Raw genomic sequence first — 21037 nt, forward strand, 5'->3', positions numbered from 1 at the left:
ACAGGACTGCACTATTGATTGAAGAGCTAGGTCGGGGCCTCCAACCTAGCCTCCTCTCTGTGAGGGCACAAGACCATTTTAACGATATGACCCTCTGCTGGGTAGGACCAGGCAGATGGACTGATCGCTCAAAAGGGCGGGGAGGACACGCCGCCAAGAACCCAGCTGTAAAGGAAAAAACAAGAGGTGAGCAATTGGAACTTTAAGAAGAATCCTTTCCCTTGATACTTCTTTCTAGTAGTACCTGAGCTATGCCCTCCCCTTGTTTAAGGCAACCGGAACCACCTATAAGTAAGAAAGGAGAATGTAACCTATACTAATGATAGTTGTCGCTAGGCTACGAGGTATAATATCATAAATTAGAGAACCCTTACCACGGATGTTGTTGAGTCTGAGTTATCCCAAAGGAGTCCAAAAACGGAAGTGCAAAATAATAAACGGGGAAGGTTAGTTAGGGAACTAAACCCGGGCGGAACGAGGGCCGCGCTAGAGTCGAGTGGGTGCACTCTCTGCAAGGCGTCCCTGTGCACTATTGGAGGATGTCCAATGGAAGTCTGATTGTGGAGATGATGGGAACAACAACCACAAGAATTGTAGGTGATGGTTTCGGTGACAGGCAAAGGCAGTCCGTGAGGGAGAAAAGAGGTCTGGTACACAGGTGAGTAGTTTTCCAAAATCGGCAGGCAGAGGCAGTCCGTGAAGGAGGAAATAGGTCTGGTACACGGGTCAGTAGTTTTCCAAAATCGGCAGGCAGAGGCAGTCCGTGAAGGAGGAAATAGGTCTGGTACACGGGTCAATATAGTAGGATCGAAGACAGAACTTCTAAACACCGGGATGCAACTTTAATCAGAAGCAGCGACTTTCCCGGTTGTGCGGTTTAAATCAGGAAGGGGAAAGGCGGAACCGGACGAAACCGAGGTTCACGCATCATCGCCCATCTGCTGAGAGCGGGAGGCGGAATGCTGGGAATCGTAGTTCAACTCGCCGCAGGGTGCCGCGGAGTGAGCTGAGGCCACTATTTTCCAGGGCAGTTGCCAGTGGGCGTAGAATGGATTTGCAATGTGACGCATGCCCTTCCGAAGTGCTATAATCCTCCTCCGTGCGTGCCGAGGCGTAACACCTAGGGATTTCTATTTGAATGTAACTGGGTAGATCTGTATTAGAAGTACTGTGTGGACTTAATAAATAATCAAAGGAGGAAAAAAGGAATTAAGTGGCTTGCTTAGTTAATTTTGACCTTTGAAATTAATTTGACGAGGTGAGTCGCTTAGAATTTTAGTAACTTGTTGATGTTATGACCTGTCCATGAGATTCATTTTGTGAAAACTAATTTTTATGAATTTTTGAATGAGATTATGCATATCTATCTGTTTTGTATTCTATGTGAAAAGTTTATAAATAAACTGTATCACAATAATAAAATACATTTCTTGATTAGCGCGTTTACTTGTGGCTCTAAAGTAAGTTTGTTGTCCATCAGGAATCCCAGTTTTTTTTTCTTTTTTTTACCATCGACGATGGGGCTGGGTTTGTACAGAGTTCCATTGGCAAGGGCATGTAGTTGTGGTCTCCTCCGTTTTATGTGATGATCATTATTTCTGTTTTGCCTGGGTTGAGTTTGAGGTAGTTCGAGTTCATCCAGTTGTAGATTTCCCTGAGGCAGTTCTCTAATGTTGTGTCGTCTTCTTGAATGTCTTGTAATTTGTAGACTATTTGTCTATCATCAGCGTAGTAACAGGTGAGACCATGTCTTTTGATGATCTGGATTAGTTGAAACAGGTAGATGTTCAATAAGGACGGGGAGAAGGATGATCCTTGTGGTACTCCGTATGACGATTCCCTTAGCCTTGATTTGAAAGGTTTCATCCATATTGTTTCCCTTTTGTTTATTCGGAATTATTTGATCCATAGTAAGGCGCGGTCTGCGATTCCGATTTCTTCCAATCTTGTGATGAGGATGTTGTGGTTAACTGTTGAATGCCGCCGAGAGGTCTAGAAGTAGCAAAGCTGTACTATTGTCTGAATCTGCTTTTGCCTTTAGGTTATCCCATATTGAAAGAAGTGCCGATTCCGTTCCTCGCATTGGTCTAAAGCCTACTTGTGCCTGGTCTAGCAGGTGGTGCTCTTATATGAATTCCTGGGCTGTTCTGTATATGTATGTTTCAAGCAGTTTCGCTGGGTACGGGATGTTGGAGATGGGTCTGTAATTGGAGAGGTCCTCTAAGTTTCATGTTGTATCTTTGAGGAGCGGCATGATGTATGCTTATTTCTTTCTGGGTGTTTGGTGCTTTGAAGATTCGGTTGTCTTAGTATTTCCTTTTTGCATTTCATTTTTGTATGAGCGGATATGTTGTTGAAATTAGAATTTTTTTTCCCGCAGTCGTTTTTCATCCTCCATTCTAGTTCCAGTTTTCGTTCTTTTCTTTTCATGGTGCTGAGTAGTGGGGTGAACCATTTTGCTGTTGCCCTTTTGCGTGAATGGGTAAAAAGGGTTTTCTTTGGCGATCTTGTCAATTGTTGCGATGCAGTTGTAGAGTAGATCTATTTTTTTGTCCAGGTCCGCTTCGTCCATAGTTGTTGCTTGTGGTTTGCGTAGTTCCAGAAATTCAGTTAGGTTGGAGTTTTAGATGGTTCTCCAATTTCTTTTCATGATGATCGGTAGCTTGTCCTGTTGCTTGGTTATTGGAGTGGCCAGTGTGATAATGAAGGGAATGATGAGGTGGTCACTCCAGAGTATTTGAATTGGTGGCACCGTGGTAATGAGTTTTGTTGTTGGCGAGGATTGCATCAAGTTTATGTCCTGCCGTGTGGGTTGCCTCTTTGACTAGTTGGTGTAGATTCATTGTTACTAGTTGGCTGGTTCGAGATTTTTGTGTGGCTGTCATGTTGCCTGCCCCCGGACATCAGGATCAAGTCCATCTGCCCAGGAAACAGGCATCCAAGCACCCACTAGGATTCCCACAATCCCAGTTAGGGGCTATATGGGTGTGGTCCTGGCACCGTAGGCGCCAGGCTCATATTGTTAAACTTACCTCATGCAGACCATGCTGCAAGGAACTTAAGCATAGGCCATTGTGAGGCCTGCAAGGGATTACTTTTCTTTAGGGACTATTTTTTGCTTGGGTGTGGTTTTGGGACTTCTTACCTGGGACTACTTTGAAGGCTATTTAAACCACGCCCGATGAACAGCACACGCTTCGCGTTATTCTGCCTTCTGCAGCGTAACGCTCACAGTGCCTGCAAGCCGAGCATCCTGTCTTCAGCCATGCCTGCCTCGACTCCGGACCAGGTCCTAGAAAGAAGGGAAAGAAGAAGGAAAAGTTAGAACAAGGACATTACCTTTTGATCATCAGCAGTTCTCAGAGCTGTCGCACCATTGAATAGAGATAAAGACTTAAAATTCAAACGCGTCGCATTGCCAGCTGCAGCGCCACGCCATACTCACCAGTCTTCACAGCATCTCCACCACCCGGCGCAGTCTCCATCGCCTCGTCGCCAAAATCCTGGCATCTGAAAAGACAAAACAAATAACAAGGTGAGCCAATTGCCAACAAGGACAATCTTGTTTCACCGCAAGATACTTACTCAAGTTCATCGCCCGAGGCATTCTTCTGCACACCATTTCTTCTTACGCCGCACCTGTAGGGAGACAGAAGGTAGTTAAATACATTTGGACCATTATTTTTCGCCGGACAGTTTGGGTAATACAGGCTCTTACCTAAGCGCTTCTGCTTCCAATGAGGTGATCATTCCTCGGTTTAAGCTGCAAGAAAAAAAGGGAGAAAAGAGGGGCAAGGATGAATAACAGACATTTTGAACTCTAAAGAACTATATGCTACTTACCTCGGAGTCATCAGTTGTCTGGAACTCGCCCAACTCCTTCAGATCAGTGAAGTAACTGGTTTTCTACGTGCCCCTGCCTTCCACGCAGGATGGAGAGCTCATCTTTTCAAACTATACGGAGATTATTCTTACGGGTCAAGCAGATGAAACTAGGAGGGCCAGTCCAGTCAGCCATCACCGCACTACGAGTCATGCTGGTGGAGTCCGTAGCAGTCCAGTTCCGTTCGATGCCCCTGTGGGGTCCAGGTGAGCGTAACAGAACGCGAAGCCTCTCTACAAACATCCACCCGGGCGTCATGGAGACCTCTGAGACTGACCAATTAGCCCAACTACTAAGCGAACTTAGGGCAGAAGTGCATTCTGCCCGTCAAGAGACTAATGCTCTTAGGAGAGAACCGATTGTGTCCAAGGAACGTACGGATGACCTTGCCAGGCAATTACTTCAAACCCAAGCTGGGCACATGCCTTTACCTGGACTTGGGGGAGCTGCTGCTCCAGTTGCATCAAGCAACCCTGTACAGATAAACCTACCAGGAACAGTTCCTTTTGCACCACCAGAACGCTTTGCAGGGGACCCAAAAAGGTTTGCTGTGTTTATGAACCAATGCCACCTGCATTTTTAGTGTAGACCAGGAGCCTTTCCGAATGACCAAGCGAAGGTGGCCTTTGTATTATCATATCTCAGCGGCAGTGCTGCCGATTGGTCTATCCCATTAGTCAATCAGGATGACCCCATTCTTCGGGATTTCCAAGGTTTTCAACTAAGCATGGAAAAACTATTTGCCCGACATTCCCAAGGCCAGGCCTTGGATAACGAACTTTTGTCTTTACGGCACGGTAACCAGGATTCGTTAACTTACATCGCAACTTTCAACAGATTGATAGTAGAAACCGGGTGGCCAGAGGTCAAACGAATTACATTATTTCATTGTGGTCTACGAGGTGAACTGAAAGACGTTTTGGCACAAGTAGTGAACCCACCCCAAGATTGTGCAGAATACATAGATCTGGTGGTCCAGTTGGATCACAGACTTCAGAATCGTAAGGCGGATCGAGCCAGGTTCGAAAATCGTGTATTGGTAAGACCTAAAGACAATGTTATCCCCAAAGGAACGGATGTATCTGAACCTATGCAAATTGGAGGGGTTAAAGGACCTTTAACTCAAAAAGAAAAGGAAAGGAGGCAGCAGTTACATTGTGTTTGTATTGTGGAACCTCGGGACACTTTACGGGATTGCCCAGTGAAACCACCCAAAAAGATGGTAGGAGCTGCTGACAAAAGCAATAGAGTCTGAGTCGGGAAACGACCACGCCCGACAAGCGTAGAGGTCCGCTTGCCGAGCATGAAGGACACTCAGGCCTCGCACCTAATTATACCAATAGTCCTTATTGATTTCAGGCAACCATCTCGTATGCACGGAGTGAAAGCATACATTGATAGCGGAGCTATAGGAAATGACATGGACCACAAATTGGCTACAAGGATGAACCTACCTCTTTGCAAAAAGATCACAACTGATGTCATTACCACTGTAGATGGGACTGAAATTGCCTCCGGACCAGTGACTCATTCAACTTCGGAGATGACACCGCTGGGTCATGATGGGCATCGAGAGAGCATTGTGTTTGACTTAATCAAGGCCCCCTAGTTCCAAATAATTCTGGGAATGCAATGGTTGGAAAAGCATAACCCAAGTATTGAATGGCGAGAAAAGAGAGTGACCTTCCCGGATTGTGCACACACTTGTTACCCAGTAGAAACCTTGGACAAAGGCCTGGCCACGGTTGCAAACCCGATGACTCAGTTACCTCAGGAATATCTGGAATTTCAGGATGTTTTTCAGAAAGACCAAGCAAACACGTTACCACCTCACAGATCATATGATTGTCAGATCGATCTCTTACCCGGTGCCCAAGTTCCATGCAGTAAGATCTACGGCTTACAGAACCTGAAAGCCTCCACCTACGGCAATATCTGGATCAATACCTTGCTAATGGGCTCATTCGTCCATCCAAGTCTCCAATTCTTTGTGCCAAAAAAGGAAGGTGACCTAAGGACTTGCAGAGATTATCGTGCGTTAAACCAAATTACGGTAAAAAAACAGATACCCGCTACCCCTGATCCCAGAATTACTGGACCAAGTAAAAGATGCCCGTATTGACACTAAGTTAGACCTTAGAGGGGCATATCTGGTACGAGTTAAGAAAGGCGATGAGTGGAAGACTGCCTTTCGCACGAAGTACGGATTGTTCGAATACCAGGTGATGCCTTTCGGGCTGTGCAATGCACCGGCAGCCTTCCAGTATTTTATGAACGATGTCCTTCGTGAACTCATTGATGCCTGTGTTGTTGTACACAGACAACATTTTTAGTGTACTCCTCAGAATCAGACCATGTGAAACATGTTCGTGCTGTCCTTGAAAAACTATGTAAGCATCGGCTATATGCGAAATTGGAAAAGTGCGTCTTCCACTCTACTGAAGTTGAATTCCTTGGATTTATCCTGACCCCAAATGGAGTTCAAATGGATTCACGAAAGGTGGACGCTATCCTCAAGTTGCCTTCACCCACCTCAGTTAAAGGAGTACAAAGCATGCTCGGATTTGCTACCGCAGATTTATTGCTGAATTCTCACATATTGTACACCCCATCACAGCCCTTTTGCGAAAGAATAAACGCTTCCTATGGACCGAAGAAGCAGAAAGGGCCTTCCAAGATCTAAAACAAAAATTCACTTCTGCTCCCATTTTAAGGCATCCACGTCCTGAACTTCCATACGTGGTGGAAACCGACGCATCCAGCTCAGCCATGGGGGCCATTCTTTCTCAGAAGGATCCTGAGACTGGCCAACTTCATCCAGTGGCATTCTGGTCAAGAAAATTCTCAGCACCTGAACTAAACTATGCTGTTACCAACAAGGAGCTACTGGCCATCAAGTCAGCGTTAAGGCTTGGCGGCATGATCTTCTCGGTGCTAGGCATACCATCCCTGTAATCACTGATCACAGGAATTTGCAATACTTAAAGACAGCCAAGGCCCAATTACCACGTCAGCTTAGGTGGGCCTTATTCCTTGCGGAATTTGATTTCGTGATTACTTATCGACCAGGTTGTCGAAATGGCAAAGCTGATGCCCTATCCCGTATCAGAATGGGAGAAGCATGTTCAAGCCCTGACCCAGTACCTATAATTTCAGAGAAAAGAATCCTTGGTATATCCACTCTACAAACTCTAGATGACGTCCATATTAAAATCCAACAACTGTTCGACCCAGCAGCATTACGAGACTGGTTAAACAAGGGCCAAGATTATTCAGTCATCGATGGTCTACCCTACTATCAAAGTCTATTTCTACCAAACAAGGAACTACGGGAATTAATTTTCTCCAATTACCATGACGCTCTGATTGAAGGACACCCTGGAATCGCCAAGACTGAGGCCAAAATTAAAAGACAATTCTGGTGGCCAACTTGGCGGAAGGACGTAAAATCATTTGTGTTGTCTTGTGGTATTTGTGCCCAAAACAAGTCCCAGAAGAAGAAACCAGCTGGTCTTTTACAACCCTTGGACATTCCACCTACACCCTGGCACACCTTATCCCTAGACTTTATTACTGACCTTCCCCCATGTAATGGATTTAACACCATTCTAGTTATAGTGGACCTTTTTTCCAACATGGCTCATTTCATCCCCTTGAAGGGGCTACCTTCAGCTTCAACCTTAGCTAAGGAATTTCTTAAAAATATTGTTTGAATACACGGATTCCCCTCCGTATTGGTTTCCGATTGAGATAGCCAGTTTATTTCACAGTTTTGGAAAAAATGCTGTCAATTGGCCCAAATCGACGTGAGATTATCAACCAGCCACCATCCTCAGACCGATGGTCAGACGGAGAGGACCAATCAAACGCTTGAGCAATACCTACGTTACATGTTACACCAAAACAAAGGCAATTAGAAGGAAATCTTGTGGATATCCGAATATGCATACAATAACTCTACATTCAGGAACTGGACAAAGCCCTTTTTATACCATATATGGGCGACATCCTCGGACCTCAGAACTCGACTCACCCCAACACTTAGAAATGCCCGCTGTAAACCATCTACACACCACTATTACACAAGCTTTTAAAAGAGCGACTGAACACTTGAAACAAGCTAAGGAAAGATACAAGACGACTGCAGATCAACACAGAAGCGAGGCTCCGCTATACCAGATATGAGACCAAGTTTGGCTGGCTACAAAACACATACCTCTGAAAGGAACTCTGACCTTAAACCCTAGATATTTGGGACCTTACACTATTAAAGCCATTATCAATCCTGTGGCCGTTAAATTGGAGTTACCTTCAACTATGCAAATACACCCAGTCTTTCATGTTTCACTTCTGAAACCAGTACAACCTGGAACAAGACTCCCCAAACCACCTGATCCCATCCTAATAGACGGGGAACCCGAATTTGAAGTTAAAAATATTTTGGATTCAAAAATAGTCAAATCAAGTTGACTGGAAGGATTATGGGCCACAGGAAAGGTCATGGGAACCGAGTGACTACATCCATGCACCAAGGTTGATAAGAAAATTCCATCAGAATTTCCCAGATAAACCCGGACCAGCGAGAAGAACAACCTTAGGAGGGGCCTTGAGGGGGGGGGGTTGGGGGCAGTGGAGTGCTGTCATGATGCCTGCCCCCGGACATCAGGATCAAGTCCATCTGCCCAGGAAACAGGCATCCAAGCACCCACTGGGATTCCCACAATCCCAGTTAGGGGCTATATGGGTGCGGTCCTGGCGCCATAGGCGCCAGGCTCATATTGTTAAACTTACCTCATGCAGACCATGCTGCAAGGAACTTAAGCATAGGCCATCGTGAGGCCTGGAAGGGATTACTTTTCTTTAGGGACTATTTTTTGCTTGGGTGTGGTTTTGGGACTTCTTACCTGGGACTACTTTGAAGGCTATTTAAACCACGCCGATGAACAGCACACGCTTCGCGTTATTCTGCCTTCTGCAGCGTAACGCTCACAGTGCCTGCAAGCCAAGCATCCTGTCTTCAGCCACGCCCGCCTCGACTCCGGACCAGGTTCTAGAAAGAAGGGAAAGAAGAAGGAAAAGTTAGAACAAGGACATTACCTTTTGATCATCAGCAGTTCTCAGAGCTGCCGCACCATCAAATAGAGAAAAAGACTTAAAATTCAAACGCGTCGCATCGCCAGCTGCAGCGCCGCGCCATACTCACCAATCTTCACAGCATCTCCACGACCCGGCGCAGACTCCATCGCCTCGTCGCCGAAATCCTGGCATCTGAAAAGACAAAACAAATAAGGTGAGCCAATTGCCAACAAGGACAATCTTTTTTCATCGCAAGATACTTACTCGAGTTCATCGCCCGAGACAGTCTTCTTCTGCACACCATTTCTTTTTTTACGTCGCACCTGTAGGGAGACAGAAGGTAGTTAGTTAAATACATTTGGAACATTATTTTTCGCCGGACAGTTTGGGTAATACAGACTCTTACCTAAGCGCTTCTGCTTCCAATGAGGTGATCATCCCTCGGCTCAAGCTGCAAGTAAAAAAGGGAGAAAAGAGGGGCAAGAGTGAATTAGACATTTTGAACTCTAAAGAACTATATGCTACTTACCTCGGAGTCATCAGTTGTCTGGAACTCGCCCAACTCCTTCAGACCAGTGAAGTAACTGGTTTTCTACGCGCCCCTGCCTTCCACGCAGGATGGAGAGCTCATCTTTTCAAACTATAAGGAGATTATTCTTACGGGTCAAGCAGACGAAACTAGGCGGGCCAGTCCAGTCAGCCATCACCACACTACGAGTCACGCTGGTGGAGTCCGTAGCCGTCCAGTTCCGTTCGACGCCCCTGTGGGGTCCAGGTGAGCATAGCAGCTGTGGTTTCTTTATCGGACCCGATCTTGAAGTCTCTGAGGATGATCAGGTGATTGTGCTCGATGGCTAGGTTGGTGATTGCTTCCATGAAGGCGATTACGAAGGGTGAATCGTAAATTGGCGGTCTATATATCAGTATGAATTTCAGGTTTGTTCTAGGCTTTGAAGATGGGCGTAGGATTAGAGATCCGCATGTATCGATGTTTAATGGGTCTTCCACTTAAATTTCCAGGTGTTCCTTGTGGATGATTTCCAGTACAACCCCTCTTTTGGATTTCCTGTTTGCTTGGACGCACTTGACGTTATCAGGCAGGCAGTTGTTAAGGGTGATCTTGTAATTGTCATCTAGCCATGTTTCAGTTACAAATAGGATGTCGATACTTCCGTCACATAGCAGGTCGTAGATTTGTGGCATGTTTTGACATTGACCCTGCGTTGATTAGATTGCAATGGATCTTTTTGGTGTGGTTTTGTTTATTTGTTCCTTGTTTTGGTTTGTGGGTGTTCAATCGGGGTACTTCTGTATTGGCACCGGTTGGTGAGTTTCAGCGGAGGCCGTTTCTTCATTGAATCGGTCTGTTAGATTGATAGCTGGGTTGTTGACTTCTAGTGCTTCGTGGTCACGTGTGGTTTGATGTGGATATCGATAGTGCCCCTTCTGTTCTTGTGATGTATGGATTATGGGGGTTGATATCCCTTCTTTGGTACTTCTGTCTTTTTTCCGGTTGTTTGGGGGGATTCTTTGCTTGTCTCAAGACGTCAGTGTCGTTGAAGTATCGAGGCTCTGCGGTTGTTGTGAGGTACGGTGTAAGGATTTTTCTCTTACGATGTTTGTTCTGTTGATGGTAGAATTTGGCAGGGTGTGTTCTGTATTCATGGTGGCTTCTACTAGAGGCAGTTGAATTTGTGTATCCGTATTAGTTGTTCCATGTTCCTGCTCACTTTGTCGGTGTACAGTTCTGCGTCAGGGAATGTTGGGTCCTCAGTGGTAGGAGTTGGTCTGGGTGTAGAGTTTACAGGGCAATTGCCAGCCTGTCTTGACTTAATGCAATATTAGCAATTCTCTAAGAGTGTGTACTACATCTTCCATCTAAACTCAATAGATCCCCATTCTGCGACGTGCAGTGCTAATTGCAAGTTGCAGTCAGGTAGAAGGCAACGCTTTGCTGTCCATTCAATGCGTCAAGATGGACGCTACTCCCTAGAGCCAAAACAGAGTCTCCACTCTTGAATTGTAGATTCAGGGTTCGAAATACTTAGGTGAACTTATCTCTGCGCATTTGAGACAATATATAAATGAGCACAAAGGCAGAGCTATACAACAAACCAAGCATAAGGGGTCATGAATAATGGAAAAAATATTAGGATTGCATCTTATGTGGTGTGCCTTTGTGGATGAGCATAGCTATGAAGATTCTAGTACCTATTTTTGTGTCTTAATTATCTTTTGTTCCTGTCAAATAGGTCTAACGTGCTGCTCTGCCCAAATGCCAAGAACCGCTGCTATTATGATCGGGACCCTGTCCAAGACCAGGGCCACTACCATTTCATCTCACATGGGTACTCAAACTGATTCTGAAATAAATGCAGAGGTGGTCTTGCGTCCCCCACCAGGTTGGCGTGAATGTGTAGAATGGGTAGATTGCAGAACTAATGGAAGGGTGAATTGGGATTGTCCAGCGATGGAGCATGGTCACGGTGAGACCAGTATGAGAGATGGATGTGAAGTTTCCTTCCCCCAAGAAGGCGAGATTGGTGAATTAGAAATTGGTTTGTTAGTTAATGTACTAACTAAAGGGGGGGGAATGTTGGGGTAGTTAATAAAGGTCCCATGGATAAAGAAGTTTGCCATATTGGAGACTGGGGTGACAGCGATGTTGCAAATTGGCACACATATAGTGTAGTTAATGTGAATGGGATAAATGTTACTTTTAGCGTTATTGGTGTAAGATGATACATTTATAGATTTGCACGTGTGCAGCAATAAAATGACAACTTTGTTGATATGATCGATACACTATACATGCATAGAGTGTCACTCAGCCTTAATAAGAAGCAAATAGGTTAAACATGTTCATGCAAGATCGAAGGTTGTGAATCTAGATTGATGAGGACACAAGTCTTTAACACACATGAACCTACATACACAGGAAGCTTTTGACATAGTTGGGAGATACAGGGGATATTATGAATAAACGATTGTGTGGTGCGTGCCCACTCATTGTGGGGAGTACTTGCGAGTCACTGAAGCTTGAATCTGCTGCAGGTGAAACTTTGAATGGCAGGAAACTGGTTTTACAAGATTGAAGGATTAGAGTGAGAGCTACAGTCAGTTTCAACCATGCCAGTTTTATGGCCTGCTGCTATTCTGAAAGAGAGCTGAAATCACTGTAAGTACATGGGAGTTAATGAATGACAGAGGGATTTCGGCCACCTGATAGAGCTGGGTTTAAGGGACGAACAATTAACCTGATGCAAGGGTTGCTTGCAGGGAAGGTGCAAGAATAGATCATGGATTTTCTATCGAGTTGGCATGGCGTGGGTTGGGACAATGTGGGTCAGAATGGTAAGTCGCTTAGTTTAGAATGAAATGTGGAGAAGAAGAAGTTTGGGTAATAAAACCGGCAGCAATAGATCAAAAAGGAAGTTTGTTTGTTCCCCACCTCTTCACATCAATGGAATTTCTATGGAACGGTTGTGTGCGTCACAAGTAGGATTAAAGTTTTCCAGCCAAATAGAACCTTTAATAATTGAAACTGTTTGCAAGTTATGTAAACTATAACTAGGAGATGGGGCTGTGACCAAATATGGAAGGACCCCCAGAGAGGGGTGTGGTGTAAATATGAAACATGCAATTATAAGTCTAAAGAAGATGGTGCTTAAATTAATATATACAATAAGAAGTGTGGGAACTGAAGGGAATATGGTTACATTGCATAGGTTTAAACAATCACGTGTGGGGGGGACTTGACTTTGTAACAAAACCTGTGATAGTGTTTTAACTGTTGTACATTTTATAAAATGCATGTTCTTTGTGTGGTTCATGGAGGATCTGGTTAGTTTTACTCTTTGATGTCATCTAGCCGCCCTCCCACCGTTCATACAATAAACTTGCTTTACGGACTTAATCTTTAAGTGGTGGGCCTACTTTGGGTTACAGTGATCAAAGGCCCCACTCCTACAGAACATGAGATAGAAACATATGACGAAGGGGGGAAAAATAAATTCTTCCACCATGGGGATAGGGAAGGTCATGGACTTGTGGTGGTTGGCCAAAACCTGGAGCCCCATAAATATGGAAAGCCCCCAACCAATAACACCTGTGTCTTTTAAGGGTTACGTCTGAACAAACTGTTCAGCCATCGGACAAGTGCAGACGTTTCCGACAACAGGTTCCCAACCACGCGTAGCAGGATCTGGGTGTTACCTTATTTAAACGATTTGAGACCAAGTGAATAAGTACAGCCCGATGCAAATATTGAATACAATAGGAGCAAGCAGAGCCTGGAGAGCCCTGCAAGTAATTGGGCATCGGTGCAAGGAGGAAGGGAGGAGTCAGAGTGGTCTGTAAAAAGTAGGTAAACCATTTCATGACAATACCAGTCACTGCAGCCTCCTTTAAGTCAAGAATTAGTGTACCATTAAATAATGGTATCAAAAGGTAGCAAAGCCATTTTATAAGATCAGTGCCCTGATGCCATCAGCCAACAGCGGCCATTTGCAGGTCATCCAGCAGTGACCGCAATACGAAGTGTGTGTCTAGCCAGATGAAAACCAGCCTTTTAGATTCAAGAAAGTGGATTCAATAAAATCCCGGGGAATTAGTTGCAAGGCATTCAGTGATCTCGGCCAGAAAGGAGCAGAGAAATGGTTCCAAAATGTGATGGATAATGGCAAAAGCAAATATAAGAACAAACTAGGACTAGAAAAGTATTGTTGCATTCAAAAGGGCAATATGGACTTATGTCTTTTTTGTGGAAGTGCAAATGTCCAGCAAATTACAACAGCAAGCTGCATTTGTCCAGAAAAAAAATTAAATACACAGCATGCAGTTGTCCATACCACACACTCTTCTGGGATTTTAAGTGTTAACAGCTGTGCAAACAGCGGGACAAACAGCAGATTTCAGAAAGCTTATCAAATGTCAGGTTTAAACTAATGATCCACGTTTGCGTCTTCCATGAGCCTTGATTCAATCAACCCATTTTCGACCAATCGAGTTCCTCTTGTATTTTTAGTGCTGCATTTGATTTTTAGGCACCAAGATTTTCACAGCCAAACATTTGCCAGCTTGACCCGTGTTTGACCTTGAGCCCGGTGAGACCCCTGGGCTTAGCTCGACCTATTATTTATCCTATCTCCCCAACCTCTAGTCAAGTAGCCAGGTACACAAACCTCCTAAAAAAAGGGCTAATTTTACCTTGTCATAACTCAGTCATTCAATATCACTTCCTAGGTGTTGTACATTCTGTATGCTAATTACTCCTCCCGCTTAAGTACTTCTGTGCTTTTAGGAGGATGGCAATGTTCTTGCTAAGAAGTCTTCGGAAAGGTAATGGCAGCTGTAAACCAGATTCTAGTGTAATAAAACACACCAACCAAGTGTGCTTTCAGTCATTCAATTTATCAGCAATGTGTGTGTCCTTGCACTATGACCGTTAAGGAAAAACATTTAAAAGCAAACAGATTTCACTCTTATATAGGAATTTGTCATGAACTACCATAACACATCCAGGTATCAACCCATTTTGTCAGCGGTTGACATCTTAAGGTCAGCTATTAGCATTATGACATTACCTGGAAAATGACTATTCTATGCCCAACGCTTTGCCAAGGTTTGATTTAGTGTTTGTGATTAAAATCCATCTTCAAGGGTGAACTAGCCTGAGCCTTTATTTTTAATAAAATGTTGGCAATACATTTCTGAAAGTACGATCTGCAAATCAGACCCCACTTTAATGGATTCATAGTAAAAAAAAAAAATTAAAAAAAAAACAAATTTTAAAAACCGAAAAAAGTCTAAAAAAATAATTAGAATGTCTTTTTTATAACGTTTTTTATTCTCAATGGGGGGGGGTTCCCTCCAACCCCCCCTTTTTTTGTTTTTACCTTTTTTTGCATACGAGAGCCAAAAAAGACAAGTAAAAAAAAAAACTTTTTTTCGACTTTTTTTTCTATTTTGTCTTTCAAATTGTTTTTTTCGATATTTTGACTCCACACCACTTTAATGCGCCATGCCAAGAATGCACACATCATGCAGCGACAGTCCCAGGACATCTCCCACACATTCACTGCAGTGACACCAGAGCAGGTTCAAAGATCATGTGTGCATTCCTGATCACAGCTGCAAAACACAAAGTTGTTACAAGCATAGGTGGCATTTTAACAGTCTAAACCTCTGATTCAAAGGAGCAATTACTTACCCGGAATGTTCTATGGATTCTTCAACCGTAGATACTTCATCAGTTTGATATCCCTTCCAGCATTAGCTGCTTGGAAAGTTTCACAAGGGAGGGTGTGGGGGGGGGGGTGGCGGCTCAGCATCCACCCCCCTCACGACTAGACTGCTCCATTCCGAGACTCCAGACGTGACCTCAGCAGTACATATCGCCTCACTACGCGCCCCCCGCCCATACCTCAGATCACCACCTTTTGTCTCCCCGAGCTCAGCATCCAAGGGTAACAATTTAACTTAAAAGAAGCCAAAAAACACTTTTTGGTGAGGAACCATGCCATAAGCAACGGGCTGACCGCAACCAATTAAAACTTCACAGAAATGTACTTATTCCAAAACATTGCAACCTTAAGATGACGTCCCACCAACAAAGAGCAGCAACAGACCACTTTCATAGCTGGGCAGAACGGGAGGTTGAGGATTAATCTGTGGGGGGAATAATCTATAGAAAGAAGATTACTGTTAAGTAACTGCTCTGCCAATGATTGCATTCTCCCGCAGATTCTTCATCTGATGACTCAAATCTTTACAGCTTGTGGAGGTGGGCTAGAAGTCTCAAATCAAGCAAGCTTTGCAACACTGCTCTTCCAAATTGGACATCAGTGCCAAGCACCATGTCCAGACTAAAGTTTTGTGAATGATGACTATGCCACCGCCCGGCTGATCTCTCTCTCACTGGCACACCACTTTGCAATGCAGTGGTCGCCTCAACCCTTTATGGGAGTATTCTGCAATGCAGGACTATCCAACAGGAAATGGTCTGCTCAGACACCGCCAGGCCCTACCTGGTTTGTGAGAAGACAATAAAAAGTAGGTCATCACGTCTAAAGTTTGCCGTCCTGGCCGCATAGTAGCTGAGCGCCCTCCTTCGGTCCACTGTGTGCAGGCTTTCCTCATCCCAAGAAGGGTGAGGCGGGGGATAGAAAATGCTTTGAATACGTGAACTCAGATACCACCTTTGGCAGGAATTTAGGTCGGACTTGAAGAGAAACCTCCAGAAAAGCCGTTTTAAGGGTGAGTAACCTAACAGAAGAATGCATCGGGTCAAACAGAGCCGCCATCAAAAAAGTCTACACCAAATTGGAGGTCCCAATCCGGAACCAAAAATGGCATCAACGGAAACCTATTCACAAGGCCCTTCAGAAATTGGCCAATTACCCGAATAGTAACAAAGGATCTCTTACCCAGTGACCTCTTCAACACAGACAAAATCGCCAGATAACATTTGAACCTGCCCATCTGAAGACCCAATGAGGCCATGGACAGAAGGAATTCCATTACTGTGGTGGTGGGGCATGAGATTGGGTCCACCAAACACTCCCTACACCATGCCTTCAATTTTCTGCTGCACACGTACAGAGACCCAGTGGAAGGTCTGCGTGCAGCCCGCAACACCTCAAGTACCGCTTCTGAGAGGTACCAGTCATCGTATCATATCCTCTCAAGAGCCACGCATGTAATTTGAGATACTCTGGGTTTGGGTGGAGCACCTGGCCTGACTGGGATAGGTGGTCCGGCCTCATAGGAAGCTGGCAAGATAGGAAGATGGTCATTTCCAGGAGCTCCAAGTACCATGTTCTCCTTGCCAAGTCCAGCGATAAAGACTATGGTGGCCCCCAACCTCCTGAGAATTCACAGGCTGACAGGTATCGGGCAAGAAGGTGTAATGGAGTTCAAAGACCAACTCCGCCAGGAACGTGCCCTCTAGAGCGACCCTCAACAGGAATTTCCTCAAGTAGGACTGCCTGAACTTCACATTGGCCATTGTGGCGATCATATCTAATCTGGGGATACACCACAGAGAGAAGCTGTCCTCCAGGACTACCAAGCACATTTACCACTCGTGTGAAACTTTAGTCTGCCTGGTCAGAGCATCCGCCAACCCATTCTCTGTTCCTGCCAGGTGGGCTGCAGAAGCGGAGATCTAGTTCTCCAGAAGCCTGAACCATAGTAGCATCGCCTCCCTGCGTAGAGTCAAGGACCATACACCCCTTTGCTTGTTGAGGTAGTGCATGGTAACTGTTGTCCGTTCAGGGCCAGTTCCCCCCTGAGTCAAGGTGAAAAAGCAATCAGGGCTAGCCTGATGGCTCGCAGCTCCGGCCTGTTGAGGTGTCAACAGCGCTCCACTGGGGACCAAAGGCTTGCTCACCTGCAGAATCCAACAGTGAGTGCCCCAGCCCTTCAGGGACAAATCTGCCACCACCTGCGCCTGTGGCCACATTGGCCAAAGAGGTTCCCCAGGTATAGTGCTCCTTCTGACCCACCACGAGAGGTCGCTGGCCACCGACTTCAACATTAAGGGCATCCTCAAGGTGGCGAAGTACTGGGATCATTGATCCCTAAAAACCCACTGAAAGGATTGCATCTGCAGTCTGGCCTCTGGCACCAGAAACATGCAGGAGGCCATGAGGCCCATGTTGCGGAGGAAGGAAGTAGCTGGCAAGCTGTTGTGGTTCTGGAATAGCCCGACCATCTGCCCGACACTGTTGACTCGCCGGGTGGGGGATGGGAGGGCATCTGGGTGAAGCCTTCCCTGCCCGACAGTCCAGGACCGCTCCAATGAATGGAGCTCCTGTGTTGGTGTAACATGGGACTTCTGGAAGTTCACAGAGACCCCCAAGCTGTGAGGCGGGGAATAGGTTTCTTCGAGCTGCATCAACACCTGTATTGAGGACCTTCCTCGGATCAACCAGTCGTCCAGGTAAGGGAATGCGGCGATACCAAATTTAGAGGTGTGCCACCATCACTGCCATCAGCTCAGTGAAAACCCTGAGCACAGAGGTTAAGCCAAAGGGGTGCACTCTGAACTGTCAGTGAGCATCCGCTGTGACAAACCTCAGGAACCACACCTGTGCTTTCGAGAGATCGGCACATGGAAATAAGTGTCCTCAAGATCCAGGTACAGCAACCAGTCCTGGAACTGCAAAGCCTGAGGAATCTTTCAATGTCATCATCCTGAACCTGTCCTTCCTCAGGAATTTGTTCAAGGCCGTGAAATCCAGAATGGGGTGAGTCCTCCTCCTTTCTTGGCTACTAGACAATAAGGACACCAGCCTGATCCTCTCTTCTCAGTTGGTACCTCTTTCACTGTACCCTTTAACAGCAGAGCTCTCTGCTCTTCCTGTAGCTCCTGCTCCAGCTGATGGGGTATAGGGTCAGCCTAGACATCTTTAAGAAGAGCACACAGTATCCCAATTTGACAAGCTGCAAGGTTGAAGCATCAGAGGTTATTCTCTTACCTGTCCCAGTGCTCAGTGATTTCCTCCCCTCCAACCGGTGAAACGTGTGTGGAAGAACCCAAAGGTGCTTAGCGGGCGCCACTGCTGCTGCCGAGGTCTGCTGGCCCTTGGAGGCCCATCTGCTCCATCCGGGGCACGAGAAACACCTCTGGCCCTGCAGCAGTTGTGCTTTCCTTCCAATGGGAACATACCGCCTGAATCAACTGCTTCTAGAGGAGAAACTGATGGGCTGTTTGACAGGCTGGTGTGCCCTGAAGACTTTGCAGACAGTTTGGAATCTTTAAAATTTTCTAATGGTTAGTCAGCTTTTGGTGCCGTCAAATGCCATGTCCAGGAGCTTTGCTTGAACGTTACGCGAGAAACAGGAGCTTTTGAGGTATGACATCCTACTCAGTACTGTGGGCGTTCCCATGCTTTGTCCAGACCCACCTGAAGGGCCTGTCAAGCCACCTCCTTTCATCATTAATCCTATTTAAAACCCTGTCTCTCACTACCCCTGCTAGTAGATGATCAGCCACCTCAGCTATTGGTCTCCACAAGACGACAGAATTTTTAGCAAAGGCACGGCTGGTGTTGATTGCCTTTAGAGCCATGCTCACTGACACAAAGAGTTTCTTCGCTAAAGTGTCAACCTTACTGGACACCCTGTCCGTAGACAGGTTGGCGGTGATGTGACCGACTGAGCTTACTGTGGCAGCTTGGACAACCAACCCTTCTGCAGCAGGTGAGCTATAAGGAAGGGCCAATTTCCCGGGCCCGCTTATATTTCTTGGTCAGCTTGGCATACACAGCTGACGTGGAACATGGTTTCTGCCACACTGTGCCAATGGGGTCAGATATGGCTGCTTTAAAGGGCAAAGCTCTCATGGTCTGTGGGCCGTTGTCCAGAATTTCTGTGAGCTTGTGAGCCAGGAGTGGCTTGGCTGGGGTAACCAGCTCCAAAGTCAGAACCACCCTTTCCACTGTCTTTCTGTACCGGGCATTGGGAGTATCCCAAGGAGGATGCTGCTGCAAGTTGAGTTGAGGGGCCAGGCCCACTTGCCTCGTGCAGACCTTCAAGACAAGGTCAGTAAAATCGGCCAGTAAATCGCACTGATCTGTAAAGAAGTCACCTTGCCCCAACTCTACACCAAAAGGGATAGTATCCCTTTTTTTGTCTCAGATTGGAAAATCTTTTACCTCGACTCTGGGAGAAATGCACAGTCGACAGTTGACCACCGGCATCGACGGAACCGTTCAGACTAGGCATCTCAACGCTGAATTAATGCCATCGGCTTCGTGTTAGTCAAGGACTTAGAACCGGATAAGGCCACCCTGGTGCCAGAAACTCTGGGCCTAACTGTGCCTGGACTGCTTGTGGCATGGAAGCCGCAGCCGTACCCGCAGAAGTATTTGAGGAGTTGGAGCATCTGGGTTTTAATTGCCTCCCACTCTTCTCTCAGGGCACCCGTAGTCGAAAAGGACTCCACCCGCTCTTCTGACGAATCGGAGTTGTGTCTACGCCGGCATGGTTTCTTTTTCTTGTGGGAGGACGAATGATGAGACTTGCTTTGTGAATGCAAGCACTTTGTTTTCTTAAGGTGCTTGTCCTTCTTGGGTATAGTACCCTCGGTGTCAGGGACAAGATTATCTGACAATCGATCGCGCCAGGGACTTCAACAGAGGCCGCCTGAGGGCTAGGTTTGGTGGCCCTTGTGATCGCCTTCGGGCTCATATGTTGACAGGACCTGCACTGCTGGAGGTCATCTTCCACCCAGACACCACATGCAAATACTGTGCGGGTCCATTATCTTTGGGCAAATGCAATCCATTGAAACAGAATTGTGTAGCCCATCAAGTTAATATCTAAACATAAACCGTGTCTAGTCGCGACGTGGTGGCTGCTGGGATTACACAATTATACAGGCACAATAATTTGATGTCATATTGTCAGCTTGGTGGACAGGTACTCCTTCATGACAAGGCTTAGCATGTATTAGTTGTCTGGCCTGTATGTACTGCGATGAATCAGAAAAGATTCTCCCTGAAACCCTGGCCTGGGACCCTTCTCATGTGGCCAGGGAAAAGCAGACTCTTCCTGACCATGGAGGTGGCAATCTGAGGGAGGGTCACATGAGAGGGGAATCAGGTCAGGGGAACTGGGAGAACCCCCTTATTAACTTCCCTAGAGGCCCTACAGTCTTAATGGCCTATTGTAGAATTGAAACCTTTGAAGAAAAAGGTAATCAGAACATTGGGGACTTCAAGTCCCACAATGACCCAAGAACTGGGAAAAGAAAAATTGACTCAGAGTGTAACGCTTACCTCATAAACTCTGCGGGAGCACTTCTCTGGAAAATCTGGTTGTACTATTCTTAGTGTGCGTTGTTAATCTATGTAGTCAGGTTATCTAAGAAAAAACATTCAGCAATCCTCAATATGCTAGTCAAATGCACCAATTCAGTAATTACTTCTCTAACTACCCAGGGTCTTTACCTTTTATTATTTGTTGGTGAGCTCTCCATCCTGCTTCTACGCAGGGGCGCGTGTCCTGAAGAATGGAGATGAAATGTAATTTTCTGAAGGGAGTAAAGACCACTAGTGTGCGTGATATGAG

At 45.9% G+C, this 21037-nt stretch overlaps 1 protein-coding gene across 2 annotated transcripts in view; it reads right to left on the reverse strand.

Annotated features, from left to right (window-relative positions):
• KLHL8 (kelch like family member 8) overlaps window positions 1–21037 on the reverse strand; it is a 789397-nt gene that overhangs the window by 504148 nt on the left and 264212 nt on the right. The window lies entirely within an intron of this gene.

Source organism: Ambystoma mexicanum, chromosome 6q (genome assembly GCF_040938575.1).
Source record: "Ambystoma mexicanum isolate Mex_15411 chromosome 6q, UKY_AmexF1_1, whole genome shotgun sequence".
NCBI classification, from domain to species: domain Eukaryota; kingdom Metazoa; phylum Chordata; class Amphibia; order Caudata; family Ambystomatidae; genus Ambystoma; species Ambystoma mexicanum.